This window comes from Manacus vitellinus, unplaced genomic scaffold (genome assembly GCF_001715985.3).
Source record: "Manacus vitellinus isolate BGI_N305 unplaced genomic scaffold, ASM171598v3 scaffold_21_pilon, whole genome shotgun sequence".
NCBI classification, from domain to species: Eukaryota; Metazoa; Chordata; class Aves; order Passeriformes; family Pipridae; genus Manacus; species Manacus vitellinus.
The window spans coordinates 5139239-5159196 of NW_021939546.1; the positions used below are offsets into that span (position 1 = coordinate 5139239).

General features: G+C 45.1%; 1 protein-coding gene across 2 annotated transcripts in view; it reads right to left on the reverse strand.

Annotated features, from left to right (window-relative positions):
- ROR1 (receptor tyrosine kinase like orphan receptor 1) overlaps positions 1-19958 on the reverse strand; it is a 147988-nt gene that overhangs the window by 73376 nt on the left and 54654 nt on the right. Inside the window, exon 1 of one of the 2 annotated variants that reach the window (XM_029959701.1) lies at positions 14668-14840. The exons of the other annotated variant lie outside the window; for it this stretch is intronic. The gene's annotated coding sequence lies outside the window, so the exon portion shown is untranslated. Of the gene's footprint in view, positions 1-14667; positions 14841-19958 lie in introns of those variants that run through there. 2 annotated transcript variants of the gene reach the window in all.

A 19958-nucleotide genomic window follows, 5' to 3' on the forward strand; every position in this document is an offset into this window, starting at 1 on the left:
TTAGTAGCTTTAGGATTCCAGTGTTTTGGTGGGAATGCTTCAAAACTGAAGTATGTTTTCTTTGGCTGAAGCCCCACCATTAGATGCAGTTTCTCCTGACATTTTCAGAATTGGTTTATGACTGTTTCCATGGAGGTCAAAAAGGAAATTACTGTTCCAGGAATGCTTAGATAGCATCCATGGCAGCACAAAAGCCTGAGTTATATGGCTGCACTCTGGCCAGTGTGATGGTGTGATGATTAACAAGTTGTGCTGCTATGAGGGCCCTGAGCTGGGAATGCTGCTGGGAATACGCTTCCCAAGCTCAACACTGAGACTGATCCAGGATCTTCCAGGTCATACATTTCTCTGCGTGTCCAATTATCAAATTTTCTTCCTATACATTTCATCAGCCACAATTATTATTTGTATTGTCTCCCTACCAACAGCCAGACAGCAGAGAGATCAAACAAAGAACCCCACTCCTTTTTATTTTATTTTAAAGAAAGTGACTCTGCTTAAGACTTCCCTAAGAATGGTGATTGTAAATTTATTACCTTCACTTGCTCTGAGGAAGCTGTTAAAGGCATCAGGAAGCAGCCAGATAACCAAGGCCATAAAATACTTTAGAAATTAATGAATGAAAGATGGGCTGAAGCCACAAAGTGAGGGTCTGGTTCTGGTTTTTGAACTTGTGCAGAGTTCACAGATGCTCACGGGCAGGGCTTTTATTCCAGAGAGTAAAGCACCAGTGCTCAAGTTTAGAGCAGAATCAAACTTTTTTCCAAAGTTCAGAGTTATCCCAAATCCTTGTGTTTTGTTCTGATACATGATTCAGAAATCCTGTGAGCTGGGAACTGCCACAGCTGGTTTTTGTCAGGCATTTCCTGAGACAAGCCTCGAGAAATATCCCTGTTGCTGCTCCCACCAGGAATTGCTGGCTGGAGGGACCACGCTGAGAAGGAATAAGATTCCTCCCTGCTTAACAGAATCCATGATCTGAATGGATAAAACACAGAAGGGGAAGGGATGGAGCAGTGCTCAAGCAAAATGACGGACCTAAAAGCACTGCCCACCAATTAACCCTCCTGATCTGAGCTCTCCCAGGGCACAGGGGGAGGCTGAGCACTCCCCTTCCTCAAAAACTGAAGGGAATTTGAAGTTTTACCCAAGTTCTGCTGAAATCAGAGGATTCTCTACTAATTTCAGAGAACTAGAGAATCCCAGACTGGTCTGGGTTGGAAGAGACCTTAAAGCTCATCCTGTTCCACCCTCTGCCATGGGCAGGGACACCTTCCACTATCCCAGGTTGCTCCAAGCCCCGTCCAACCTGGCCTTGGACACTTCCAGGGATGGGGCAGCCACAGCTTCTCTGGGCAACAGTTCAAATAGATTCCCTGAAATTGAAATCTGTATTTTGCAAGCTGGTGCCTCTCTCAACACCTTTGTTTGGGCAGGGAGAAATGTTTCTGTCTGTGCCTATCTGATCCCTCAGAAAGAGAAATACCCCGGAGGGAAGGCTGGGGGGTGGAAGGGCTCAGGGACACCCCACCCACAGAGCCTTGCACAAGGTGTTCAGTACATCACACCTTCCACCCATTAGCACCTGCTGAAGCTGTATTCTGTCCTTCAAAGTTAAAATTCACTTTTTAGGATATCCCTCTTTTTCTTCCCTCCACATTAGCACAATGAGACCAGTCACAGCTGCTTGAGACTCGCCACTCCTTTTCCTTGCACAGTTCCCTTGTCTCTAAATGGGAAAGGATCCACTCCAGAGCCTCCCAGTTTCCCCCCAGCACAGCCTATGGTATCAGTAGACATGGTCTTGGACCACCCACAGCCCCAAATGGCCACTAAGGCAGCGTCTTACATGGAAAAAATAATGTTAGAGAACTATTTGATGTATTTTTAACTTCTTTTAATGCACTTTAGCAGCTGGAAACAAGGTGGGAAGCCAGAATTGTGAGCCAAGATGCAAAGGCATAGGAGCTTTTCCATGGATTTTGACTGGCTTGGAATCAGGATAGCTCTGTCTAAGCTGCCTCCCATGCACAGCTCAGAGATACTCAATTAAACTCTTTTCTGGGATTCTATTCATTATTTCCTTCACATTTCATACATAAGCTTCAAAGAAGTACACACAACAAACATTCTAGGAAATGAAGATTTATGGGGGGAAAAACCTGTGGAATAATAAATCTTCCCCTGAAATGTGCCCAGCAGAGGAGAGAGATGAGAAGAATTATTTTCACACTTTACAGTGCTCAGAGCTATAACTTTATTTATAGCATCTGTTTTAACTGAGGTTGTCCCAGAGAGGGAAAAGGGCAGCTCAGCTCCAACTTTAGGTGACAGGTCAGGCTTTTAAAGTACCTTCTGAGGCTTCTTTGAATAAAACTAAATACCAGACTTCAATTTGACCTTCTGTACACTTTAAGCATAATTACAGAGATAAAGGATTTTTCATTAAATCACTGATCTTTGGGGTACAAATCTGGGAAAGAGCTACCATGGCAGGGGGATGAGCCTTTAAGGTCCCTCCCAACCCAAACCATTCCATGATTCTATGAGAGTTCATAAAGTACATTATGGGCTTCCTGCAATTATTCAGATTTGTTTGCTTAATGGCCCTATTAATGCAAGGCATCCTTAGGAATTCCATTGGTCATTATTCCAACTGCTTCCCAGATCTGCAGCAATGGCACAGCCAAAGTAGAATCCCAGTGTTAACCCAAGCCATGTGCAAAACTTCCAGAAAAGTGGTATCATCATTTTTTTTAATAGTCAAGCATCACTAAAATTCCTGAGGCCATTCATTCCCACCCTAAAAGAGCTTTCCAGGCTGCCCACACCAGTGGGCAATAATTCACATTTAAGAAAAAGAAACCCCTCCTTAACTAAGGAGGATGTTTATTTTTCTACCTGAAAAAAACTTGCTGTGAGACCCGAATCAAGTAGTCAAACGTTTCAGCAAAAGTTGTTACAATAAACCACCTTTCCAGGTAATTCTGGTACATGGTAAAAGCCATTCTAACCCTCTAACAATGAGCTTTCTGCAGCACATACTCTGGAAATAACTGTCCATTCTCCTGACAACCTTCTTCCTGGATTTTTTTGCCTTAAACCCCATGAATGAAGGATTACCAGGATTTATGTAGCTATTTAATACCTTCAGGAAAGAAAAAGCACACAGTACAGGAAGAGAAACAACAGGTAGAGAATGGATCGATCATAATTTAAGTTAAACTTGCCAATAAATTTCTCCTAACATTGACTGATAAATATTGAGATTATTTGAACTTGTTTCCTGGATTGGGAAAACTATCCTGCAGCTGCTTCCTCTGGCTGCTCCAAAATGCTGGATTTTAGGGAGCAAAGCCACACCACAGAGGGACTCAAGTCAAAAAGGACAAGTCAGAGCAATTAATAACAATTCATCTCTTTCTCGTCGAGAATTGTTTTGATTTGGGTTTTGAGAAGTCTGGGTTAAATACTACTTGTCTTGCAGGCTGTTCATGTCAAAATTATCTGGCCTGGACAGTTTTAAAAATATATTCATGTAATTTTAAAAATTCAATTTTTAAATATCTTGTTGAGTCAACGAGAACTGAAAAAATTAAGATGTTTCACTGAGACTTCAGGATTGAATCCAGAGTGTTATTTCCCCAAGAAGTGCCCCAAACACTGACTGCTCCTTCATCTCCTGACTTAAATTCCCTTTATTTTCCAGATTAATGGGATACCATAACACATGCCCAAAGGAAATGGCCACTTTCCCTTCTCCTCTGTGCCCACTAGGAACAACAGGACATGATAATCCACCTCTGCACTGCTGCTTTTCCCTCCTGTGCCTTATCCAAAGGGGGGGGTTAAGCAGCTCCAATCTTCCTTGTCTTCTCTACCAGCAGGAATTAGGAAGCCCCTGTGACCCGGAGAGCTGGAGCCTCAGGGAACAGTGGGGTCAGTGTGCCCAGCAGCAGCCCCACTGATAACAAGGCTGGTTTTGTCAGGATCCCAGCACAGCAGAGCTGGAAGGAAGGATTCCTGGAACAGCCCCTTAGATACCGACAGGGAGCTCCTTCCATGCATGAAGGATGAGCACACACACAGTCATTTGCTGGAAAATGTAATGAGGAGATGATGAAGGCTGAGCCAGTGAAAGGCAGGGCCTGCCCTCCTCAGCCCAGGGAATGTGATAGAGAGCAGAGCACAGCTGGCTTGGGAAGGGAAGGGAAGCAACTTCCCTGGGATATGGCTGAGGAAGAAGAGGCATTTGAAAGCACAGGGAGAAAATGGAGCTGAATTTCTTTTTCCTGCACTGCTCAAAGGAGCCCTATTGAATTCCTCCTGGGCTGGCTCTGGGTTGGGTGTGTGTTCCCCAGGGAGCAGAAGGGCTCTGTGAGTAAATCCCTGCGGGTTAATATAAATGGGTGGATAAAGGAGAGAAATCCTGTGGCAGAACCCTGAGCTCAGCCTTTACAGCCACCACGGGGTCTACATGGCAAAAAGCACTTTTTAAACGCTCCAGATGTGAAATTCCAATTCCACTTCAATTCCACTTGAGCTGGCGGTGGATGCTGCAAGGCATAAATCCCTAGGGAAGCAGGTTTCCCTGGCTCATGTGCTCATACTGGGTTCTATTCACATTGCTCATGCTGCACAATTTTGGGGGAAGTGAATAGTTAAACCTGGTCAGAAACTGCAAGGGAAGAGCAGTGTGCATTCCCTGGATCCAGCTGAGACCCAGCAAGAGATGGGGAATGCTGGCTCCAAAGGAGGCCAGAGAGCACTGGTGTCCTTATCACAGATACCTGCTGGTGGCAGGGATGATTCCTGGAGAGCTGGAGCACAGCAGGGGCCGGGGAAGGGGGGGCTTGGTTTTCACAGAGCCCGCCCTTTCCTCCAATCCCATTAATTCCAGGGCTGTCTGTCAGCTCAGGAGCAAACCTCCATGTGACAACTCTTCTGTTAAGCTTTTGATATGCTTTTACGTGGAATAGACGTTTATACACTTGTCCTGCCTAACAATAAAGAGAGGAATGATGGAAAATGTGCCTCCAAGTGTTGTCTGTGCATGGAAATGACACAGAGACATGTAATGAGCAAACCCTGATCAAAGCACACAGGACAGGGATCCTGGTTTCACTTCTCTACAGTGAACACGCTGTTCCACAAAAAAATGGGGAAGGAATGGAGCACATGTCCTGCTTCCTTCCTGCTGCTTTTGGAGGAGCCATGGTGTAGGTGCTGACTTTTGATGTCCCAAGGGTTCCAGCAGCCTTTGATCTGCAGGACCCCCACCACCACATGGGTTTGGATGCTCCACAGTTTGACTCCCACCCACTTTGACGGTTGTTTTTTGCTGGCTAAAGAGCTCATCTGCTTTTGAATGGCAGTTCTGGGGCTGAAGCCACTCCACCTTCAGATGAAAATGTGTGATTTTTAACCTAAAACCAACAAATCAGCTGGCACTGGCACAGGCATTGTGTTGATCCTTCGCTGCTGGGAAGGAAGAGGTTAAATCACGTTCCATTTTAACAAAAACAGATTTTAACTAAATCCAACGCTTATTTAACATTAAAAAAAAAAGAAACAGGCCTGCTGTGCTCTAATAAATTTTTCCTTGGCTCCCTTCTCTTTCAATCTTGGGGAGGGGGAAGAGAGAGAAAGAGGGATAGAGATTAATTCTTTGGGAAGGCTGACTGCCCTTCCAATTGTCAGAAAGCCTGGAAGACGTATGAGCCTGCTGTCCTGACACAACCAGGGATGTAGGTCAGACCTTCAGGCTCTCCCAGCCCATCAGCCATACATGACACACGATGTCAGAATCCCATTTAACACCTTATAAAAAGCCCCAAAATTGTGACATGGTGTGACCTGGCCAGAGGAACACTTTTTATTTTGTTTAATCAACAATTGCTGGGTTAACCCGGCAACAAGCATGAAGTTAAATAGTGCTGAGACTTCAGTGGACCAGTCTGAGTCTAACTCTCCCCTCTATGCTGGGCAATCACATTCACATTTCCATCTACTCCTGCCTCTTACCTATCCAACATTATTCCCTACTGCACCCTGAGAAGTTTATTCCATGTTACTGCAGCTGACCCAAGCACAGAGTTCCCACCACTTACTTTCATAGTTAATCCTGGAGGCTACAAAATCCTGCACTAAGGATTTCATTCCTGACTCTTGCTCTGTATTTTCCACTTCTCAGTTTCACCCATCATTCCCTTGGACTCTGTTAAAACAGTTCCTCTCTTCTCTTGGTTTTCCCCTTTACTATCCAACACCACCCACTTCAAGGGAGTCAGCAGTTCCCACAGAGCTGTTTGCCATTCCAGACTTGGAGGGGAGAACGTGGCATCTGCAATGACACTGTGTGGTAACTATTAGCAAAGGCTGGAACACAATAATTATAAATATACTGTGAGATAATGCAGCCCTTCCCTCCCTCTGAGCCCTTGCCTGTGCTTGAGGCTGAGTGAGAGGTGTTGATTTTGGGGCTTTGCTTCATTCAAACGAGTTTCTCAGACCTTCCAGGCAGTTTGGAGAAGTCCTTTAAATGATTTTAAGGAAAAACAGGAAAAATGTGTTTTCTGCAATCAGTTTCAGGGTATTTTCCATATAGAATCACAGAATATGCTGAGTTGGAAGGGACCCACAAGGATCATCCAGTCCAACTCTCAGCCCTGCACAGGCCCATCCCCAAGAGTCACACCAGGTGCCTCACAGGATCATCCAAACACTCCTGGAGCTCTGGCAGCCTTGGTGCTTTGACCACTGCCCTGGGGAGCCTGTTCAGTGCCCAACCACCCTCTGGGGGAAGAACCTTTTTCTAAGATCCAACCCAACCTTCCCTGACACAGCTCCAACCATTCCCTGGGGGTTTGTTTATTGTTCATATGTATCACTTTATTTATAGTTTATATTTATTTATAGCACGGTATCAACCCAAGGTATGATGTGAAGCATGAGAGCATGATGGGAATATATATAGCTGATGTTTATTTATAGCTTATATGTATCACTTTTAGGCATTTCTAAAGGCATTAGTAAGACTACAATATAATCTCAATTTTTTTTCTCTCTTCTGTAATTTAGTTTAGAAATGTTGGTGCCCTCCCATACAGACCTCTGTGCTCATCATCTACCTGCTAATCTGAGTCTCGAATCAAGGCCTGAGACCTCACCAAAAAGCTGCATTTTAAGATCCTGTTATGTGTTTCAGGAGGGGAAAAAATAACATTAAACTGATTGGAATCCGAAACTCTCCTGTCTGAGTGGCTGCAGCTCGGGCAGCCAGAAGAATTCCTACAGAAGTGCCCTCTCACCCAGGCAGGGAAGAGGCTCCATCCCAAAGTTCCAAGGAGAAGCAAACACAAAGGATCTGCTGAACCCACGCTGTCCTAAGCCAGGAATTCAGAAAGTTAACAACAACCCGCTGGGGCAATATCAGCCTTCATTCCTGCTTTCCCAACTCCTGCATCCCAGTGGTCAGGAACACAAAAAGATCATTCACCTCCACATTTCTCAACAGAGTCTAATCAAGAGGGACTGTGGAGTGGCACAAACTTGCTGAGAGAATTGCAGAGGGGAGGGAAGAGGGGGCTGGATAACCTTTAATAGCTTTGAAACTTGATAGTTACCTACAAAATAATGTCATGGCTGGGAACAATGGGATCCCAGAAGCTCCTCATGGAATGACTGAGTTCATTGTTTAAATCCACGTGGCATTTTATAAATACCTATTGGTGGTGTTCAATAACGGAGGGATTTGAAAGGTTCCCTCAGTGGAGTGATATTGCTGAAATATTTATCTTTCAATATTTTTTATAGTTTAATTCTAATACTGTGTTTAGCTGACAAATGAGATTTGAGGTTTTCAAGCACAATAATCTTGTGTATTCACCTCAGACCTTTTCTTTTACAGCTGAACTTCCCAAGCCAGCTGGAGCTCTCCCTTTGCAGGATCTGCCAGGGATGTATGAAAAACAAATACAGAAACCTGGAGAATGAACAGCCACCTCAGCCATCCTGTCTTTATCAAGGCTGTGCATTTTTGGTTATGCCAAGTGTTAAAAAAAACAAATGCATACCTGTGAGCTCTCTTTAAATGCAGAGTTTAACAGCAAAAGTAAACTGCAGCCACTTAGTGTTATCTCTGCTGTGTCACTGAAATAATCAGAATGGAACCTGAAAGGTCTGAGAAACCAAATCGCCTAAACCTAGTTCAACAAAGTGCAATTACTGCATGAGATTGCTTTAAGAGCCTTTACATCCCTGCCCATTTCAGCCCCGTGCTGAGGCTCCAAGGGTTCATTTCCCTCAAAGTCCTAAAGCCCTTCCAATCCGGGATCGTGTTACGGGCTGTGCGATGGAGTTTGGGACGTGCCAAGAAAATGTCTTCAGCTCTGCTTTTACAAATATGGCAATGATCAACCCGAGGCATGATGTGAAGGCTGATTATATTTAAAGCAATTTAACATGTTGCAACAACGTGATCCTTAACGCTGCTCCACGAAACGATCCCGGGATTTAACAGCCCTGCAAACACAGCTCTGCGGGGCCGGTCCCACAAACCTGATTCACATCAGCAACATCCACCTCCCTGAGTCATCTCCCCGAGGGAAAGATAATGGATGAAAGGGAAAAGCTGAGAAGCTGCCTACAAAACTTGGCTTCAGCAGCGCAATTCAGCACTTGGTCCTTGCTCTGCAGGCCTGACCTCAACTCGAGGGCTTCTCATTGGTACCCCTGTTTTCAGAGATTGCTGCAGGACAGCAAAAACTAAGGATTCTATCAGTGAATTCTGTCAGAGTGGTTCACCTTTCCCAACGTCTCCCTGCAGAAGCCCAGCAGAGCCACAGCCACCACTCCAGAAGGGACCATGAGCTGGGGTTCAGGATTGGGAAACAGCATCCCAAACCACTTCCAGTCAAATGACTGCTGCATTCCACAAGGATATATATTTCCAGATATTACCTTCCCAGGTGACACTTGTTTGTGAGCAGAGCTCCAGTAGCATCAGGTCAGGGATCTGATCACTTGGGTTTTATTTGCATTATGGAATCATAGAATGGGGTGGATGGAAGGGACCTTAAAGCTCATCCAGCTCCTAATCCCTGCCATAGGCAGGGACACCTTCCACTAGACCAGGTATCATTTGATTACTATTCTCTACTGGGTTTTTAAGTCTATAAGACCCATGAAACCCACATAAATCTAGTTTACACATGTGAGCAATGAGCACTGCAACACAACAGCACAGATTATCACCTCTAATAACTTGTAGATCACCGACCACAAAAGCCCTACAAATAACAGCTGCTTTATTTACATGTCAACAGATTGGATATTCCCGATGATCCAGATAAACAACTACACAGCTCTGGGAAATAAACAGGCAAGTGAGATGCAAAGCAAACAAAACCACAAGAGACCAAAGGATGCCAAAGCAAGATGTGATGGCATTCCCAGGGCTGCCAGAACAGGTATTCCAGAGGGAACTCCTGCTTCGAAGTTCTGCAATTAGCAGTGTCTCTGCCATGGAAACTCGGCTCCATTGACACAGAAATGTTCCCAAATCACCTGGTACTTTTCAGTGACAGTAGAGGACTCTCCCTAGTATTCCACAATATTAAAATAAGCAGTACAGCAGGAAATTATTCGCGCTGGTAAAGTAATTTTCCTCGTTTCCAGCCATGCCCATCCACAGAAGGCACTTCCCATCACTCAGTACACACATTTAAAGCTCTGGATTCCAAACCTCATTAGTTGTAGACTACTTCCTACTCTCCAATAGACTTTCTTGGATCCTCTTCATCAAACCTTTCCCTAGATAGATATGACAACAATATGAATTCAGCTCAGAGCCCCCTCTGTACTACAAGTATGGTTTGCTGATGAGTTGCTAAGAATTATCCATTCAAAAATCAAAGGAAAGGTTCCTGTCAATTCTGACAATGGTTCAGATGTCTCAGAAGCGCAGCCTGAGATGGAGCCAAAGCATTGCATCAGGCACAACTATTCCTGCAAGACATGTTGGCACCACAGGCTGTGTCCTGAGGAACCACAAACCAGCTCAACACACTTGGATTCGGTATCAGAAAATCCATAAAAGCCCAGAGATATCATCTGGGCAGTGCTGGCAGTGGCTTTCCACTGTCTCTCAGGGATGTACAGGTCAACTTATGAAATCTCCTCCGGTCTTCAAACCTACTTTTGGGATTGTGAATTCAAACCTGAAGTCAGTTAAAAAGCACTTGGTAAAACCCAGGCTTTGCCATCACCAGCTCACGCAGGACTGAGAACAACACATCTGGACAATGGCAACACAGAATTCCTGTGGGAATGTTTAGGAAGTCTGAACTCCACTAAACACATTAATTCCTTAATAGAGCTCACTAATTATCTACTCACTTTATTGCCCAAGACTTGGAGGACTGACCTGGAAGAGCCGTTTTTCCATCTTTACACAGGCCCTCATAGTTTAATTTATTTTAAATGATTATTTATTTTAAATTATTTAAACACATAGCTATCTCTGTTTAATGTCTGAAATAAATAAAAATATAGAGGAAATCTGTCATTACACTGTTACCAGGATGTCTTTGTGAGATGCTCATCACCTTGGTGGTTTACCTGACATTCAAGTGTCACTAAATGTCATTACAAAGCCATAAGATTTGTAGGTAAAGCATCAGCACAGTTACTGGGGAGGGTGGGTTTCCAGTTTGAATTTGCAAATAGGCTTTTCTTAAGGAGTTAAATATCTCTTTGTAGATATAAAAGCTATTTTTGAGGGGGGGGGGAACATAAAAGCATAGCCTGAGAGCTATCAAAGTTGAAGTTTAGCTTTGTACTGTGAGTCTCTGACCTCTTCCCTCAGTCCTAGACCTAATCAATCTTAGTATCTCCCACCCAGGGATCCCTCAGAGCACGGCCCTTATCTCTGGATCAGCCCAGAAGAAAGGCAGAGCCAGATATCAGGAAATACTTTCTCTCTCCCCATCCATGTGCTGGACATAGTTGAAATACCAGCACTGATAATGTGTTGGCCACTCGTGAGTCCCGTGTACACTTAATCACTCATTTCCTTCCCGACTAAGAATAATTCCAGCATCATTTAGTGGGATTTCCCCCCTCCTTCTCCCGGGACATCTGGCACGAGGCCAAGGAGTGGCACTTCTGAGGCAGGGAAGAGATGGGGAAGGAGGCTGAGGGCTCTGATGGGAAAGTTATTGTTGCCTGCAGAACTGATGGAGAGAAAATTTCCCTCAGCTCCAGAGGGATTTGGAGCTCAGGAGGCTCCAGGAACTCAGCCTGACCAGGATGTTTGACCCTTCCTGAGCCAGCCAAGGCTCTGTCTCCACTCTGTGCTGCAGGCAAACTGGCTCTGCTAACCTAAGTCATGCAGAGCCTAACTCCCAGTCCCACTGGAATCCTTGCAGAGCTTGGATAACCCAGGGAAAATCACACTTTCACCTCCAGCTTCGATACGAAACCTCCCTCCTCCCTCCAGTGTGCTGTGCCAGATAGATGTGAGGGGCTGGAAGGACCATCCATACAGATGTGAGATCTGCTCATGGCATCATTCCTCCACAGCTCTGGAATGGGGGGTTACACCTGAGCCAGAATCAAGGACAGTGCCCAGAAGCAGCACATGGTTTGGGGAGTTCCCCCAAAAATGCACAAAACCATTTTACCACCACACAAAGCACCATTTAGTTGTTCCTAATTTCTCAAATGCAAAGGGACACACAGACATTTGTCACCTGGGGAGCACTGGTCACCTCACACCCATTTTCTAATGGCATTTTCTGTCTTTCTGAGTGTAAGACACTTGGCAGTGTCACTTCAAGGCCATAAATCACCGAGATTCACCTGGATCACATTTCCAGGGCTGCAAAGATCAGCCACTCCATATCAAACCACAGTGTCCCTGGAAGCAGAGTGAGAGGGAAGCACTCAACACCTCTAATAACACTGCCATATTTATAAAACTGACACCTTCAGGGTCTATCTCGGAAAAAAAATGAAGGTTAAACCTAGGAATGGTTTATTCTTAACCTCACATTTTGTGCACACACAAAACACATTCCATCATTTCCAAGGAGGTGGGTCATCTCTGGTGGTGCAGTTTCCATCCACGAAAACACAGCAATAGATCTGAATAAATCCAGAGTACAGAGCACTTCGGGTGTTTTATTGCTTTTCCTACCGTGTGCACCTGCACAAGTCCAGCAGTGCAGTCCCTCAAGGCCCAATACACAGATTTATACACTCTTAACACATCTCAGAAGTTAAGGAAATGATGCTTTTTTTTCTCAGAGAGATCTGATTTCTAAAAACCCTCAAGACCCTTTCACTGTTATTCCTGTTATTTATGCAAGAAAAAAGGAGGGGAAACTATGAGTAGTCTGTATTTAAAACAACAGGCTCTTTCTACCTCTGAGGGTAGAAAATATTGACACTGTTTTACATCAGTAACAGGATCCAGACAGGATGAGAAACAGCATTTCCAAGCAGAACTTCCACTGTGCCCTCTCCTGGGAATGACAGTTCACTGGGAATCAACTAATGAGCAAAATGGGTGCTCCAGGCAGACACACAGATTGTTGTGGATGTGGATTCCCCATCCCTGGAAGTGTCCAAGGCCAAGTTGGACAGGGCTTGGAGCAACCTGGGCTAGTGGAAGGTGTCCCTGCCCATGGCAGGAGGTGGAATTAGATGGGCTTTGAGGTCCCTTTCAACTCAAACCATTCTTAGGATTCCATGATTCTATGAAACAGCCTCTTCTGGAAGAACCCATGTCTGTGCCCACAATACAAACTCTGGGTTCTGCTGGAATAACCTTTCTGGAGAATTTCAACTTCCTGGCTCTCTGAAAACAGGGAGAGGGAATGGGAACCTTGAGTTGGGTCTGGTCACATGCAAATTAAGTCCATGGCATTTTAAAATTTGTTCTGCTGTTTCAGAATGAGCACTTACAACCAGTTTGCAAACACCACAAGGTTGCCTGAAATCCTGTTTAAATCACAGACCAGTGAATTGCTGAAGCACAAACACCAAAACAACTGTTCTTTCTGTTTGTTTCTTAACCTTTTCCATGGAGTGACATGAAAACTTGCCTTTCCCCCTGGAGACTTTATACAAGTGGCAGCTTCAGTTGCAGCAGTTTTACAAGACTATAAAGTTAGCAGCCCCTAACACCCAATTAGCAGTTCCCTATATAAAGCAAAACCACTTCCATACTATTGTATTCCCAATAACCTGAAGCCCACTGCATCTTTTCCCTCCTTGCCTGAACACCAGCTTCCTTAGAAAGCTGCAAGGGGAAGTAAGAAGGATTAACACTCCTAATAATCACCAGTGAGATGAAACTTCACAGATAAAAAAAGGGAAGATATTTAGACTCCTATAGCAGGAGCAACTTGGTTCCTTTAGAACATGCAGTTGAGGTATTTGACATTTACCTTGTGAACAACTCGGGGTGTTTTCAGATCATCTCAGAAATATTTGTGCAGCTTTTTGTCTTGTGGGCCCTTTGCTGTCACTTCACATCAGAGTCCTACCTGAGGATCCCTGAGAAGCCCCAGCCACTGTCTGAACACATTAACACACAATTCCCAAACTTGCAGCTTAATGGATGGTGCAAAGAAAGGAATGAAGTGTTGTCATCATGTTTGCAGATGCACCAGAGAGGCACAGGAAAATCAAGACCCTTACCCAGGTCACAGGGTGGATGCGTTTGTATGAGGAATGATGGGAATCCCTGGAGTCAGCCCTTAAACCATAAGGTCACTTTTCCTCAGCAGCTGAATGGGATATCTTTTCTGTCAGGAATAGCTGAACAGGGGCCCAGAGAGGCTGGAGCACCTCCACCTTTGCACATTTTTTACACCAGACAGAACCGCTCATGGGCCACTTGAGACCACTCTGAAGTCAGCCCTGACAGGAGGTCAGGTGAGGTGACCTCCAGAGGCTCCTTCCCATCTACATTTTCATCTGATTTCTACCTTCTGTGCATCATTTTATTGTAGAATCATAGAATAATTAAGGTTGGAAAAGCCCTCCAGGATCATGGAGTCCAACCTGTGCCCGATCCCCACCTTGTCACCCAGCCCAGGGCACTGAGTGCCACATCCAGTTGTTCCTTGGACACCTCTGGGGATGGGGACTCCACCACCTCCCTGGGCAGCCCCTTCCAATGCCTGAACACCCTTTCCAGGAAGAAATTCCTCCTCATGTCCAATCTGACCCCCTCCAGCACAGTTTGACGACGTTTCCTCTCATCCTGTCCCTTGTTCCCTGGGAGCAGAGCCCGACCCCCAGCTGGCTTCACTCTCCTCTCAGGGAGTTGCAGAGGGTGAGAGGTTCCCCCTGACCCTCCTTTCCTCCAGGCTAAAGGTACAGGTTACACAGGCACCAGCAACAAAGTCTGGGTGAAAGAGCACGGTCCACGAGCAATGTGACACTTCTGCTGTCACTTTTCTTAATCCTCCAGTGTTTCCATGAAGCAGCAACCAAGGTCTGCTTGTTGGACCTTGGACACTGCACAAAGTGCCAAGTTCCTGGCAAAGCCACAACAGATTTTTGATGTGTGTTTGTGTGAACAAGTGTCACCCCCATCTCACATGTCTCTTCCAGAAGAACTGCTCTTTTAGATGAAAATATGTCCAAAAATACCTTTCAGTGACCCCCAGCAACAGCAGCTCCCAGAGAGCTCCAGGGCTGGGATCCCACACAGTTTTCAGCAGAAATCGCTGGCCAAGACTTTTCCGTGCACAGTTCACCCAAGAGAGGAATGGGATCCATCCAGCTCCCCCTCCCAAGCTCCCCCTCTGGCATGTGCCTCCCTGGGGCTGGCTGTCACAGCCCATCATGTCACCGGGTGGTGACATCACCTGACACAACAGCCCGGGGCGCTCCATGTCAGGGAGATTGTGTCTGACACCCAGGGAAGATTCCAGATTCCGGCCCATGTGTTTGCTATCCCAAATCCTTTGTGTTTAATGACTGGAACACCACATCAGCACAACGCTGAGAGCAGGTTCCACGATTTCCTGAGTCAGCAGCTGCTGCAGGAGGATCTTCTTCCACAGTCACTGAGACACCAAACTGCACAGAGCAGGGAAAGAAGAGCCAAATCCCACTCCTGGGAAGTCCAGGCTAAAGCTGGACCCCCCCATTTACCTCTGAGACCTCTTTAAAAGCAATTTGGAAAACAGTCCTAAGGAAAATTCATGCTCTACGTGCACCCAAAAGTACAACTCCCTGCCTCTGACACACCAGATAAGCAGAAATGCAACACATCTAATAAACTCTCTATTTTACCCAAAAGCAAGACATAAAACAGTTGTTTTAACTACAAATGTGTCCTACTACTACTATATTTCTTTTTTTACAAGATCAAACCAGACAGAACTGGTTTAATAAGCCAGACTACAAACCTATAGGAGTTATTTACAAAAATAATCGAAAATAAATCAATCTTTCTCACAAATCTCAATGCTGTAAATTTTCAAGATGAAAATATTCTTATTTAAATGGTCCTATTTTGTAAAAATAAAGTTTGAATTGTTTATCCTTAAGTGTAGGGTTTATCCCACCCCTTCTTTTCCCTTGGATTGTTTTGGGTTTGCCAGGCTCCCATTTTCCATGTATCTCTCAACAATAAAAGGAGTTTCTTAAGCTGGAGTAAGGCCAGCCCAGTTGGTCCCTGAGGACTCACAGGAGCGTTTGGGATATAAAGGATGACTCCAGGTACCTTCCCCTGTAAAGATACAGAGTGTCCACTGGTTCCTCAGAGAGGAGGATCCCTGGAAGTAGGGAAGGAGAAATGGGATCTTGGTCCTGCCCAGGGTGCTGTGCCACATCCTGCCCCGAGTTCCCCCTCCCTCTCCCCCTCCCTGCACAGGTGAAAAGCTGCCTGAGCTGTGCTGGGAGCCCAACCTGGGAGAAACATTAGATTTTCCCTCTGGCAAAACTTCTTTCCCACTTGGCAGCGCTGGGTTGGCCCCACCCATTCCATGACGAAAAACACCTTTCCAAAGTTAACGAATTCAACTGCTTTTCCCTGGCAAGTTCAGATCCAGCTGAGTAACTCTCCAGTTACTGAGTCATCCCCAAAATAAGAAGTCGCCTTGTTTTTGTTCTGACCTCAGAGATTGAGAGGAAAGTCAGATTTTGCCACCTGGGAAGTCTGTGTGAGAGAAGCTGGAGGAAAGATAAGGAGTCAACTGGGGAAAAGAAAAGCAGTTTAATTGAAAGGGGAATTTTGAAAATGCTGGAGTAAGGATTTCTTCCCTGGCAGGGTTACATTCCCTGGCAGGGTTACATTCCCAGGGGAGACAGGTCAGGTATGAAACATGGGGAGAAGTTCCCCACCCTGCACTGTGGACGGGAACTCCTTTCTCCCTCCCTTCAGATGGGACAGGAGCATCCAGGTGGTGGAGTCCCCATCCCTGGAGGTGTCCAAGGAACAACTGGACGTGGCACTCAGTGCTCTGGGCTGAGTGACACAATGGGGATCAGGCACAGGCTGGACTCGATGATTTTGGAGCCTTTTCCAGCCTAAATAATTGTGGGATTCTGGGATCAGATTTCCACCATAAGGCAGCCCCACTAGGGACTTGTTCTCTCCAAATAATTTAGGCACAGAGGTGACCACAAAATTGTGGATCCTCTTTGGCAGCAGGGATGAGGATCGATCCCTTTGCTGTCTTTTACACCTTTGCCAATGAAACTAAAACCAACAATAATCTACTGGCCTTGCACGTGCTTTAGGCTTTCAGAATCCTCTATCCTGTATTCCACTGGTGTAACATTGTCTTTGGACCTGGGATGAGTTTGGACTGGGGAGAAGAAGGGAAGGGGAAAAGAAAAGTAAATCTCTTATGGGATTTCTGAGATGAAATTCGTGCCAGCTTCAAGCACGGTCCGTGTGAAGGGTCAGGAAATGTTCACAGCCGTTTTAAATAGATATCAAATAGAATTAACTTCAAAAATTTACCATGATTTCTGCACATCCTGGAAGTCAAAAAGAGCTTCTGAGAAATCTGGATCAGTGGATCAGCCTGATAAAAAGCTCTGCCAAAATTCCCCGTGGTTTCTGCAATTCTTCAAGTGAGCAAAACCTGCGCAGCCTGTTCACAAAACCCCTTTTTTTTAAAAAGAATATGGGCACTGCAACAAGGAGTTTGAGCCTGGAGATCAGCTCCAAGCAGCACAGAGGTTTGTAGGAAAGAAAACTGGGTTGAAAGAAATGCATTCATAATTTGCAGGACTTTGAAACTCAGATTAAACATAAATGTAGAATAAACACCAAAAGCTTTAACCTCAAGGAATAATGACTGCACATAAAAGCTAAAAAACATTAAAAGGAAAATCAACAGTAGCCATCTATAAAAGAAAATACTACAGTTGACTCTGAATTTTTCAGTTCATTATGATTAAAAAAACCAAAATATCTCTGGTTATGTGAACAAATTTTAACAAAATGAGCAATGACTGAGCAATGCCATAGAGTGGGTTTCCGTGCACATTTTAAAGCAATAAAACTTATCTTCCTCCAGTATCTGTGAGATTAACCACGAGTGTTATCTAAAAAAAACAATAAGCAAAACTCTAAAATTTGGTGTTTCTTTATCATATAGAACCCAAAGAAAACAGGTTGCCCTCATACAGGTACAGAGATTTTATTCCTGCCTGCAAAGGAAGTCCTTCAGGGTGGGTTTATAAAAAAAAAAAAAAAAAGGTAGTTTAGGGGCCATCACATGAATTCCAAAAGCTTTTGTCTCCCAGAGTTTAGCTGGTACTGGCATGAGAAATGACTTTTTTTTTTCAGAGGCAAGAGTTTTAAAAAGTTTTTAGCTTTGCTTAATAGAAAAGCAAAGCTGGGGAGGAAGGAATTTTTTGGGAGTCTAGACAGGACTCCAAACAAACTTCAAAGACCAGCCCACTCCCAGCACAGCTCATCCAGGGACCAGATGGGCTGAGAGGGGGGACAAGGCCCTCCGAGCCCTCTCAGACATCCTGGCTACTGCTCCGAGGAGGTGAAGCCCCGGGACAGACCAGATAATATCCTGCTACTTAAGGCTTATAAAAATAACCTCCCAAAGTTATTAATTAATTCCCAGCTGAAGGCTGCCCAGGCAATGAATCAAGAGAGAGACCACATTTCTCACCATTTGCACTGTTTTCATTAAATAAAGCCTCCAAAAGGCCTCTTTTGGGTTCTGTCATCTGGCAGTTGCCGTCTCCGAAGGGAACTGGCTGTGTTGCTTCCTCCCATTATCCATGGAAATTTGGGAGCAGGATCCAGCCTGGCCCCTCAGATATATCCAGTTCTTGCAGCAGACCCTTTGCTATCTAAATACAGAATTTGAACAAGAGCAGCATTATCACTCCTTTACAACCTGGGAGGGGGAAGCTGATTTACAGCCACCCATAAATCTGGGCTGGTGCAAAATAATCAACCCACATCTCTTGGCTTTCTTTTTTCGTTGTTTTTTAAAGCAAAAACACATGTTGATTGATGGCACTTTTTTTTTTTTTGCAGGTTCATGTTGATCTTAATGAATTGTTTATGTAAAAACAAAAGCTTCATACCATTCTGAATCCTTTTTAAATGGCTTCAGGGAAAGAGTCATTATTTCAGCTGAAATGACCTTTCATTTCGAATTGTTGCTGAACACAATTGAAAACTTAAAACAGCCAGAACCAAGCAAGATGGTTTGGTTTGCTCTAATAAAATACTCTGAGTCAAAGTGAATCTTTTTTTTCAGTGTTTTAACAATTATTTTTACAGTTTCTGTTGGTTCCACATTAAAAGTTTTACTTCTCTAAAAAAATCTACTCGATGCCAATTCTCAGCTGTGGACTTTGCTCAAAGAAAAAGATGAGGGATCCAAGCTGAGATCCAAACCTCAAACTCCACAAGTGATTTGTTATTGGAGCTGCATCCCACTGCAGCATCCTTTCAATCCTTTCTGTGGCTGAGACACCGGAGAGGAACCAACAGGAGTGGAGGAAGGTAGGATGGAGAGAATGGAGAGACTGGAGAGAATCAGGGAATCCCAGACTGGTTTGGGTTGGAAGAGGCCTTAAAACCTATCTTGTTGCACCCCCTGCCATAGGCAGGGACACCTTCCACTATCTCAGGTTGCTCCAAGCCCCCTCCAACCTGGCCTTGGACACTTCCAGGGAGGGGCCAGCCACAGCTGCTCTGGGCAACCTGTGCCAGGGCCTCCCCACCCTCCCAGCCAAAAATTCTTTCCCAGTATCCCACCTAACCGTTTTTTCTTCCAGTTTAAAACCACTGCCCCTTGCCCTGTCACTCTCTGCCCAAGTAAGTCCCCCTCCCTCCTTTTTCTAAGCCTCCTTAAGGCACTGGAAGCAATGAGTTCCCTGGAGCCTCCTTCTCTCCAAGGCACTTAAAGGTGTAGCAGGAACAGAACAGCAACTCTGAAAGCTGGATAGGGTGACTTCCCTCCATGGACCAGCTCTGTGCAACAAAACCAAAACCCTTCTGGAAGCAGAGGGGGGTGGAAAGGAGCATTTTCCTTTATATACTCTGTGTTGGGGCTGCTTGAGGACAGAACCTTTAGTACTTGAGGAGCACTTGGATGCCTCAGATGGTTTTGTGTGATGAACACCTGGGCCACGGCCACCAAACACAGTCCCTGCAACGTGCCCTTGTGCTCAGTGGTACCAGTGGTCCTCATTGCCAAGAAGAAATCAGACATCTTAAAACAAAAGAAACATCTCACATTTGGCCATCCAGAAATATTTGAATATTATTGTATTAGTTCTGGGCCCCTCATGACAAAAAAGACATTGAGGGGCTCGAGTGTGTCCAGGGAAGGGAACAGAGCTGGGGAAGGGTCTGGAGCACCAGGAGCGGCTTGAGGGAGCTGGGGGGGCTCAGCCTGGAGGAAAGGAGGCTCAGGGGGGACCTTCTGGCTCTCTGCAACTCC